Below are 8210 nucleotides of genomic sequence, written 5' to 3' on the forward strand. Positions count from 1 at the left end.
TAAAAAAGATTTGAATGAGTAGCCAGATGAAGAGATACAGGGCAAGGTCCCGTAGGGTCCCGAGTGCGGGACCTTCTGTGCCCGTGGAGTTGGGACATACCACACCATCCTAGCTTGGAGGTGGGTGGCAGGTACAACCATGAAGGCGGATTATTAATGGATGGGACTAAGTCATTAAAAAGGAGTGAGGGGAACTACTATATGCCAGACAGAGGAAGCACCATCTTTGATGCAGCTATCAGTATTTCTTTATATTACAGAAAGTATAAAAATACAGCTTCAAGACACATGCCCTAGACTCTGCTCTCAGACGGCCAACCATAAGCTCCAGCTGGTTCCTTGGACTTTGCACAGGTTCTCTTATTCGACACTTGCAATAACTATATGAACAGGTAATATTATCCCCTTTTTAAATGAAAACAAAATTGAGGCTCAGAAGGCACACAGCTGGGAAGTGGTAGAGCTGGGATCGGAGCACAGGACTGGCGTGTGCAAAGTTCAAGTTCTTTTTTTTACCATTTTCTGCTACTTTTCTGCTGAGAATGCTAATGAGCTTCAGGGAGGAGAGGAGGGGCCCAGTGGGAGTGGCTGGTTTGAGGACGGGCCAGGCAAGGCTCCAAGGCCTTCTGATGGACTGCCCGTCTGTCCTTCAGGGAACCCTGGGATGAGCTGTAACTGGAGTGAAAGTCCAAGGGAGAAGACAGACGTCCCCCAGGCAGAGAAAGCTGAGCCCGCTTCCCCCACAGTGTGGGCCATGGCTTTACAAGACGAGTGGGCAGTTGGACCCAATCCATGCTGACCCAGAGGACAGAATCAGCCTTTTTAATTACTTCATCTGATTCACCTGGTGGAAGTGACAGTCACTCATAATTCAGGAGGTGCCGATTTTCCATCCCCCGAGTAGCACAACCATCCCTGTAAAGGGACTTCACTTGTCAAGTTCAGTGAGGAGACAGACCCCTGCCCACCAGCACCACATTATAACTGCTGTGGACCCTGGGTATTCTGACTTTTAGGGGCTCCTTCCTCCATAAAAAATGTTTAAATTTTATTTGATGTCTGCATTGGTATGAAGACAAATATATTAATATTATATATTAAAACATTTTCTTCAACCTAAAATTTTTTTTTCTTCTGATTTTAAAAGCAATTAAGACACATTCATGGGCCTCCTAAAGTGTCATGTGCCCTGGGCACTGCACCTCCCATGATTTAACAGAGAAGTTGGCCCTGCTGCCCACCCCTTCACCCTCTGCTCCATCCCACCTCTGTGACCCTGTTTGCTCAAACAAGCAAAGAGCCTGTGTTTGCTGAAGGAAATTCACAGTACACTGCATTTCTTCCCGGAAGAAAGCTGAGTAATAAAAGGCAGTCGAAGGGAAAGAGACCCTGAGAAAGCCCAGGACTGGGAGTCGAGAGGCGTGTGTCTCAGTTGGGACTTTGCCACCTGACTCCTCAGTTGTCCTGGGGAGACAGGAGTATGTTGTTTCAGGGGTGTGTTGAAGGTCAGAGGACCCAGAGGCAGGACCATGAGCGGGAGTAAAGTTTCAATGAAGCCAGAGCTCAGATTGATCTAATTACTTTCTAACGGTGAAAAAGGCAAGCAAAAGCCTTGACCTGAGAGATGGGAGGTCCCCATCCCGGAAGTGGCCAGCAGGGGCTCCTGCCCAGGTGCTCTCAGGGGATGGAGGCACCAGATAATACTTGTGGAAGGAGATTTTCACAAGTATTGTGAAAATACTAGATGAATTCAAGGGACCTGGAGAGTGCAGCCATTCCTGGCAATCTGCTGTTTGAGAGAGAAGCAGCCAGACAAGGGAAGGGGACAGTGTGACCTAGGCTCCCTGGAGAGCAGCCCTGGGCAGGGTGGCCACACTGCTGGCACAGGCAGCTTGGAGGATGTGGGGTGAGAGAGGGTGGACACGGGGTGGAAAGGGTAGTGCCGACCAGATGGCAGGAAGCTGCGAGGGACTTGAGTGACCTCTCTCCACGGCCCTCAGAATTTATCACATCTCCCACTTCATGAAATGTTCAGTGTGGTTGGATATTTTGTAGGAAACAACGAAGGAGCTGAGCTCTGTGACCAGTTTCGATACCAGCTGAAACCGAAGCATGAGCAGATATGCAAGAGCAAAGAATCAGAAGATGCCAGAAGTGAGGTGAGGGACGGGTCAGAGTCTTGGGAAGGGCTTTTAGCAACAGCAGTCAGGGCCGTCTGGCCAGTAGGCCCCGCTGGTACAGGGCCTCTTGCAGACCAGCTTTTTCAAAAGCCTGTGAAAACATGTGAGATGAGAAAAAAATTAATGGATCTAAAACACAGAAAGTATAAAATTGAAAGTAATACATTTTAATGAAGCATCCGTAAGACATAAAATTGTGTCAACTTCATTCATTTTTCAATTTAGTGTTTATAAATTATTTACATTTGAAAAGAAAGCTACGGTTTGATTCTCTCACCCTATAAAATTTCCTGTGTGTGTGTGATGACAGCCCACAAATCATAGTCAGTCATATAGTCAGTGAATAACTGGTAGCTAAATAGTTTCCAAAGCAAAATTAAGAAAACCTTTTTGATTTTTTCCACAGCAAAAAATGTTATATTCCATGTGAAATGTGGGTATATGCTAATGTGTTTGATATGATGTGGAATGTGGACTCCATAATTAAAAGGCCCTGGGGCTTGTTATGGTCTGAAACCAGCCCTGGTCATAGGCCCTGGAATTGGGGTGTAGGCCAAGTTGAACCAGATCTATGAGGAGTGAGATGGGGGCCTCAGCTGATGTCAGATAATAACTGCATTAGGTGAACTCAGAGCCTTCCAATTCAGAGTCCATCTGTACACAGGTCCTTTCAACCCTGAAGGGCTAGTCAGATGTATAAGCTTTCATTTGTATTTTTATTTTTTATCTTTTATATACAATGTGTTAGGCATTTTTAAATCATTTTTAAAATTTTTTATTTTTTATACAATTTTGAAAGGTTACCCTCCATTTACAAAATATTGGCCATATTCCCCATGTTGTACAATACATCCTTGTAGCCTGTCTTAACACCCAGTAGTTTGTACCTCTCACTCGCCAATCCCTTTAATGCCCCTCCTCCACACTGGTAACCAGTAGCTTGTTATCTGTATCTGTGAATCTGCTTCTTTTCTGTCACATTCATTCGTTTGTTGTATTTTTTAGATTCCACATGTAAGTGATATCATACAGTATTTGTCTTTCTTTGTCTGACACTGAGCATAATGCCCTCCAAGTCCATCTATGTTGCTGCACATGGCAACATTTCATTCTTTTTTATGGCTGAGTAGTATTCCTGTGTGTGTGTGTGTGTGTGTGTGTGTGTGTGTGTGTGTGTGTGTATCACCTCTTCTTTATCCAGATAGATGAGCTTTTAGATATGGTGAGCATAAAACTCTCTGGAAGGAAGAAGCACCTTACAAGTGTAGTGAACTGTTATATTAAGTCTCCACTAGGGCTAAAGTAACTCATGGAGGAGAAAGTGACCCAAAATGAGCAGGTGATAACTTACTACTTGGCTGGTGGCAGGGAGCCTACACATGTCAGGAGACCTGGGTATGAGGCAAGGAGCCAGTGGGGGGCCTCTGGCCTGGACTGGCTGACGTGTAGCATCGCTTAGCAGTGGTAGGTGTCCTGGTGGCAGCTGGAATGTACTGTCACCCACTCAAGCACTAAAAGGCGACACTGATTGCCATCTTCTCCTTTTTTCCCCCTTAATGATTTCACTCTTACACTTGAGAGAAGGGAGGAGAAATAAAAAGTGCTCTCCAGACTTCTCTCTCCCCCCCTCATTTTTTGTCTTGGTCCTTTTCCCGGGCTCCTGTTGTGCCATGCCCTTCCTCGTCACACCCAGCTGTGTTCTCTCCCTGCCCCAGCCCTCCACAGCCAGGTTTCTTTGCCTGCATGTTTCTTTCAGTGAGGCCACAAAGGTGGGACCAGTAGATACCCCACTGGAAGCCTCGCAGGCTGGGTGCAGAGCTGTGAGTGGTGGAGAAGGGGGAGGCCAGCCTGAGGAGCCCCAGGGGTAACCATGGGAGGACTCAGGCCCCCCATCACCCCACCACCAGTGGCTCTGGGCAGAGGATCTCAGCCCTGAAGTAGCAGTGAGGGGATGCTGGCTGTAAGGCCCCTGGTGTTTGCTTCTCATAGTAGGTGATCCGGGGAAGGCAGCTTAATGGGTCTGTGTGTCTCTCTATCATGGGTGTCAGTGATCAGAAAGGAGCAGCCAAAGAGCAAAGGGGAGCAGTGGCCCTCCTTCCCCAAGGAGACCCCGCCCCTTCCCAGGGCTACCTCCGTCACACCAGGGTCCCTTCAGACCCTGAAGTCTAATCGTTTTCACAGACGTGAACTAACATTCATCTAGTACTTCCCTGCGCCCTGTGATGCTGGGAACAAGGTGGGGCAGGTGTCAGAATTATGCCCATTTTACAGGTGAGGAAACAGTTTGGGAGTGAACTGACTGGCCAGTGTTCTGGGGCTAGCAACGGATGAGCTGATCGAGATTGGAACCTCATTCTTCTGACTCCAAGCTCAAGGTGTGTGGGCTTGAGCTCCGAGCCCACAGGAAGCGCCAGCTCCCACTAAGCCTCCAGTTAGGCCATGAGTGAGTATTTGGAGTAGGAGTATGCACGCAGTGAGTACATGCGATCCCAGAACCAGAATTTCTGTCTCAGGCAACCCTCAAGGCTCCTAAAATGCAGGCGTCATGTACAGCCGTTGAATTTTAGAGGGGAAGATTATTTCTTTTATGGCAAAATTCATTCATTCATTTATTCATGTATTCATTCACTCAACAAGTATATATATTAAGCAATACTCCATCTCCAATAAACGCAAGCCAATTTGCCAAAACTCAGCACCCCCCTAAAACCCCACCTGCAACATAATCAACTCACTCCATTTGTCGATTTAATCACTTTGTTAACTGACTAGTTTACTAGTTTTACCAAGTTTGCTCATTTTATGAGCTTGAACAGTAATGTTTTAACAATTAAAATATTGGCTACACAGACATAGTAGAAATTAACATTTTTTCCACATGAAATACTACTTTTCCAGGCAAAATTCCAGCCTTTAACTATACGATAGGATTATTTTGGCTAACTCTGGTCTCTTTACGTGCTTTATTTTCAAACTCGAAACATTTAAATATTTTTTTGTCAGTTTCTTGAAATGATATAAGCTTGAACTTTATAGGGGCAGTGCAGGGAAATGGCTACGTAGGAAGGCCTGGACCTGGACCCAGCCTGCCTGGGGTGTCAGCCCAGCTCTGCCACTTTCTTAGGGACAGCTTACTTGTACATATGTGATGTGATCTCAGCCATGTTATGTACAAACACTGGGGGAAGAAAAAACACATCATGATAATAACGGGGTTATTTCTGGGTGGTGGGATCGTGAGTAACTTTACTTGCCTTCCTTATAACTTTTGTCAATGGAAAGAATTAATCAATGGTCAATCTAAGAAAGAAAGGGAAAATTTTATTCGAGCCAAGCTGAGGACTATAGCCCAGGAGGCAGCTGGCTACTCTGAGAAACTGCTCTGAAGAGGTAAGGGGAGAGGTCAGTAATGTGATTTGGGGGAAGAGGGTATGTGCAGTCAAGCACACGTCTCAGTAGAAGGTTGCTGCTAGTCATGAGAAACAGACAGCTTAATTGATGATTGTAGTACTTTTCTAAGTATGGGAAGATGCAAGAATCCAGGTCATAAAAAATTTTTCCTTAAAATATCTAACTATCTAAAGGCCCGTTCTGCCAGATTTCCCAGAGTACAGAGTGCCCCATTCCAGATCTTCACTCTGAATTCCTTTCTCGGGTGTACTGTACGTCAGCAACTGCAGTGGCTAATGACTTGATTCATGTAGAACTAGATGGTGGGCAGCATTCTTTATTTTACAATCACTTCCCTTTTGGTCTTAATTTCAACCAAGGTTTGGGAGGCATTTGGTGACCAGTTTGTCCAGCGGTGCTAGAAGTGCTCATTCCCAGGATAGGTGAGGATTTCACTGATAGGCCACTCAATGTGCTATTACTGGATCATTTCAAGTCACCTAATCATCATTAATTTTATCCGAGGCTCAGTCACATATTTGATAATGCAAGAAATAATCTTGTAAAATAGGCAAAATACAAGTAATATAGCTGGTGACATTAATAAGATCATAAGTAAGTATTTAAGCTGAGAACTTCCATTAGCTGTGGCCCAGTATCTCCCCAGGTAGTCTAACCAGTCTGTTCTGCATTAAGTGATGATATATTGACATGGTGCATAAAGTTCACCAAAGATGTCTGCATGTACAAGGTGAGTGGTGGGTCATTGTGACCCCTTACAGGATTGAGAAAGGAATGTTATCTTCTAAGGAGTTACATAGCTGGCACCAGAAGGAGAAACATTGATCTTTATGGTTGAGTAGGTACTTCTGCTGTTGGGGAAGTCTGGTTAACACGTAATGCAGGTGCACAGTGCACACTAGAGGGGAGAGAGGAAGCCAAAGGGCAGAGAAAAAGTTTTATGTTTAAATTTTTCTCGTCTTGCCTTAAAACGTGAATTTTATTTCAACACTTTTCTATATGTTTTAAGACATCCTTTTAATGATTTTAAGTGTAACTACATAAGAGGAACTATACCAGAGGGCTTCGTATATGTTGTTTTATTTAGTTCTCACAACCGACACCCAAGATAGGTAATATTATCACCATTTTACAGAAAAAGAAACTGAGGCTCCAAAGCATTAAGTAACTTGCATGTGGTGCCACACCCCCGAGGAATCTGGCTTCCTCATCTCATGCTAATATTACTTCCTCTGGCTCAAACTAAGAGTCCTTCTCTGTTAAATGTGTAATATCTGCGTCTCAAAATGTGGAGGAAGGATGGAGTGAGATGTTGATGTATGAAAGCCCACTGCAATGATACAGCCCTCTATAAAGAATAATATGAATGAGGAGCATGTGTTATATTCACTGTGCTGTTCTAAGGCTCTGTATATATTATGTTCCTTCAATCAGCTCAATGAGCCTTCAAGGCAGGTGGCCATTATTATCCTCATTTTACAGAAAAGCATATCAAGGAACAGAGAGGGTAACATGCCAAGTTCACACAATTGTACATGATATTAATGATCTCAGTGGGAGCGTTTCCATTGTAAATGACTTCTGGGTCATCTTTCCCAATCTCCCCTTTGAGTTCCTCAGGGAGAGAAAGGGAAACACCCTACTAGAAGTCAGACAGTCCACCTGGCTCAGCAGGAGGTAGGTGAGGGGTGGGAGGCAGGTCAAAGATCAGAGGTCAGGAATTAGGATCAGCACCTTAATTGCTGCTTGTTGACCTTGCTTTCCAAGGACTGTAGGGGACAACCACAAACTCCAAGGACACTGCTGCCACCTGCTGTTCACACATTTTCCAGCCAAGGCTTCTCCCCAACATCAAGATCTTCACCACTGTCTTCCCCAGACCCCTTCTGTGGCCTGGGTAAGAGAATTTCAACCTTTCAATTTCAGATGCAGGAAGGATAAGCCCTTAGCAGAAGTAGAAGGGCGCCAATCAGAGGGCAGAGATGCTTCTGAGCCATGCAACCTAGAAGCAAGACCTTGCTTCTTTGAATCTGTCTTCATCTGTAAAACAAAGACAATCATAATATCTGCTTCATACAATTGCTTTTAAGATGAAATAAGATATTTTCTCTCTACAATCTACCTTCTTTTTTTTAATATTTATTTATTTGGCTGCATTGGGTCTTAGTTGCAGCATGTGGGATCTTCATTGCAGCGTGCGGGATCTTTCATTGCGGCCCACAGGCTTCTCTCTAGTTGTGGTACACGGGCTCAGTAGTTGCGGCACACGGGATCTCTAGTTGTGACACGCAGGATCTAGAGCACGTGGGCTTAGTTGCCCCGTGGCATATGGGATCTTAGTTCCCTAACAAGTGATTGAACCTACGTCCCTGCATTGCGGGGGTGGATTCTTAACCACTGGACCACCAGGAAAGTCCCCCAGTCTACCTTCTTTTTTTTTTCTTTTTAAAAAATGTTTTCTAGATTTTTTGATGATGGCCATTCTGACCGGTGTGAGATGATATCTCATTGTAGTTTTGATTTGCATTTCTCTAATGATTAATGATGTTGAGCAGTCTTTCATGTGTTTGTTGACAGTCTGTACATCTTCTTTGGAGGAATGTCTATTTAGGTCTTCTG

General features: G+C 44.7%; 1 long non-coding RNA gene across 1 annotated transcript; it reads left to right on the top strand.

Moving 5' to 3' along the window:
• The first annotated feature begins 328 nt into the window (after positions 1-328).
• On the top strand, positions 329-7483 carry LOC132521760 (uncharacterized). Its single transcript, XR_009540955.1, has 4 exons — positions 329-392; positions 2056-2159; positions 4452-4623; positions 7359-7483. It is a non-coding gene; the product is annotated as an uncharacterized LOC132521760 (long non-coding RNA).
• The last annotated feature ends 727 nt before the right edge of the window (positions 7484-8210 follow it).

Source organism: Lagenorhynchus albirostris, chromosome 1, assembly GCF_949774975.1.
Source record: "Lagenorhynchus albirostris chromosome 1, mLagAlb1.1, whole genome shotgun sequence".
Taxonomy (NCBI): domain Eukaryota; kingdom Metazoa; phylum Chordata; class Mammalia; order Artiodactyla; family Delphinidae; genus Lagenorhynchus; species Lagenorhynchus albirostris.